Below are 3,530 nucleotides of genomic sequence, written 5' to 3'. Positions count from 1 at the left end.
TAGACGACCTATGGCAGGCAGATCTGGTAGAACTAAGTAGTGGCAACTTAAAAAATCTTCACAAGATTAACAGAGGGTACAAATATCTTCTAACTGTCATAGATACATTTTCCAAATACGCATGGGCTCTGCCTCTGAAAGCTAAAACCGGTGTATGCATTACGGACGCATTCAAATCTATTTTCGAGCGAGATTCAAGGTTACCACGCTACCTGCAAACTGACAATGGAAAGGAATTTTACAACTCAACATTCCATAAATTTGTTCAAAAGCATAACATCCTGCATTATTCAACCTACAGTGACGTAAAAGTTAGTATTGTGGAACGTTTCAATAGAACCTTGAAAACATTCATGTGGAAGCGATTCACGCTTCAGGGAAACTACAAATGGGTCGACATACTACCGGAACTTGTGAACTATTACAACCACACCCATCACAGCACGATTAGCATGAAACCTGGTGATGTAACTAAGTCTGACGAGCAACGTTTGATTTCCACTATTTATTGTCCCAAGTACAAAATTACAACCAACAAACCTAAATTTAAAATTGGAGACAAGGTCAGGATCAGCAAGTTCAAGCGCACTTTCGAGAAGGGCTTCACTAAAAATTGGAGTACTGAACTTTTTACAGTAAGTAAAGTCTTACCCGGAAACCGTCACACGTATATAATAAAGGATAATCGCGACGAAATTCTGAAAGGACGATTCTACGAGGAGGAACTTTCTAAAACAAAATATCCAGACACGTATCTCATCGAAAAAGTGGTGCGCAGTAAAGATAACAAACTGCTGGTCAAATGGTTGGGACTCGAGGAAAAAAGTTATATCGACGCAAACGAGGTGATTGTGTAACGAGTACTTGGGATGTGGTGAGGCGACTGCCAGATCCTCCCTCGGGTCCTCAGGCTGGGAAAAACGGTGAGTTGCTGCCTTACAACATTCGCTGCCTTGTTGTTGGACCTTCCTGATGCGGAAAGGCAACCTTGGTTATTGATAATTTTCTTCTTGCTCCCAAATGGTTAGATTGGAAGAACAGGCATCTCTATGTTTTCTCAAAAAGTTTGGAACAATCTAAATACTGCCAGCTGATGAAACTGTACGATAGACTGGGCATAGCTACCTTTTCTTCCGAAGTGATGCCCTTAGATTTTTGCCTCGAAAATTCGGTGGTCTTCGACGATGTGATCCTGGAGAACCAGAACGAGGTTCGCAATTTTTTTACCTAGGGTCGGCACAAGAGTACGGACTGTTTTTACCTTGCTCAGACTTTCTCCAAAAAACCAAAGCAGTTGCTTCGGGACAATGCTAATTTTATTTGTTTGTTTCACCAAGACCACACCAACTTGAAACATGCTTACGACGATTACTTAGGCGGAGATATGAACTACAATCAGTTTTCGAAATTTTGCTCTCTCTTTGGAGGTTGTAGGCTCCCGGTTTATGGATAATGGTGGTTTTGCCAAACACCTCGTTATTCTTTGATTTGAAGAAGTTGCGAGCAAGTTCAGAGGTAGCTAATGTGCGATGTTTGGTGTTGAGGTCGATGTATGGCTTCAACCATGGAGAATGCTTGAACACAAGCACTCGGTGAATTGCTGTGACCGAGACCCCATGCTTCATTAACCACCAAAGGCTCCGATAGTGGAGCACATATTTCTTTTTTGGTTTGAAATCCATGATGAGCTTGGGCTGCTTCGAGTCGGGTGGACACTTGAATTCCGGAGCAGGCGAGAGGTCACAAAATACATCCTGTAGTTTTTCGGAAAACTCAAGGTCCACCTCGGCAAAGAACCCGTACTCCTCATCATCGAAAGGTTCGATTTAAAGTTTGCTGGATCATCCCAGAAGAAATGTCCATATGGGAGTGGCTGCATCATGGAGTGTCCATAAAGATTATTTACGTCCGTGTACATGATATAGCTTGTAGGTTGGGACGGATCGTAACCATTGGCCATGTGACGATTGTTGGCACAAGCATAGCCTTGCGACACCTGGACCATGCCACCTCGCTTAGCATGTTCAACAAACAGTACCATGTTTATGTCCGAAAGAAGCTTAAGCTTTATTTTCGTCACAAGAAGCATGGCCGACCACGCTAGTCCAGTGTGGCTGTAAAAGTAAGCAGGGTCCAGGCTGTAGATATTTATAGCAGTTGTACGAAATGCTTGAAATACATCGGCAAGAAGGGTCACGTCAAGCTTTAAATAGGCGTCATGATACTCACCAAAAGTTTTACAATTCAGTCGATGCCACATAGTCCGAGCATGTTGGTAGTCCTCGTCGGTGATGCCCGAACCTCGCAACCGGCTAATAAACTTATCCTGGGGAGGCAGTGATGTTTCCTCGAACTTGGTAGGGTCAGTGACGTATTCGTAGGGGTAAACCCCTTTACGTCTTATGAGTCCAATGTCCAAGTTCGGAAAATTGGCTGAAGTAATGAGCAGTTGCTCGTCGCTAAGGTCCCCAGCAAGGGTATCGAGGCTTGCATGAAGAAACCTCAAAGAGTCGAGGAACCGAATTTCTATGCCTTGCACCCACTTGCTCACACTGATGTAGCGCTCTTCGTTTTGTGCTAGAACTTTAATTCTTCCATCGTCGTAACCAAGATGCTTGATGAGGTGGTGAAAATCATATCCGGAGCCGTTGTGGAAGAATACTGGAACAAAGCGCTTGTCCCGCCCCTTCATGTTACACTCATTACACCTGGAATCAATATACTTTCCACTGTAGTGATCATGGTGTTTAACATTCTTTTTTTTCATACTATTATTAAAAAATCTGTCGCACACTGGACATTTGGTGGCCTCATCGTGCATACGCTCTTCTTCGGGAGTTAAGTCTAGCATGGGTTTAGGATCCAACAGTACCTCTCGTAACTCGTTGACCTCCACAACCATTCTCTCCAGAAAATGCTTGGCCGCATCAGGTCCACGAGAGACATATAGTAGAGGGGCATTTTTTTGATTTCGCCACACCACAACATATGCAAAACTTGAGACCTCGTGAATTTGGTAAGGCGTGGTTGAAGAAATTTTTGGATTGGGTTTGCAGGTGGACAGAGGTTCGAGGAATGCCTCGAAGTCGGCAATAATAATTGCCGGGTGTGGTACCATAGCACTATGCATTTGAAATTGCTCCACAGTACCAGGATTGGGTAAGACTACTAACCCAGGCTCGTTGGCATTGCAATAGCGCATGTGACGGGCAAGCTTCTGGCCAGCAACGTTAGGCCCACGAATATACTGGCTATCATTCTCTTGTTTTCGTTGATTGTCGAATGTGGACAGACATCTGCGACAGACTTCTATGCGACCATCATGTTTATTTTTCTGACCTGAGACCAACCGTGAGAGGGAGCGAATAAGAGTATAATGATGGCAAGTTTCGTCTTTGATGAGCAAGAGATTGATTTCCTGTACAGCATCACCTTCCATATCACTCACCCTGATGGGTATACAATATTTGTGTTCTTGACAAGTCCGTAAACATTGATGGCCAGTTGCAGGTTTAGTAAGTTGCGCGCAC

Source organism: Lepisma saccharinum, chromosome 21, assembly GCF_977018435.1.
Source record: "Lepisma saccharinum chromosome 21, izLepSacc3.1, whole genome shotgun sequence".
Lineage (NCBI taxonomy): Eukaryota > Metazoa > Arthropoda > Insecta > Zygentoma > Lepismatidae > Lepisma > Lepisma saccharinum.
Note: the sequence above shows the minus strand (reverse complement) of the source record.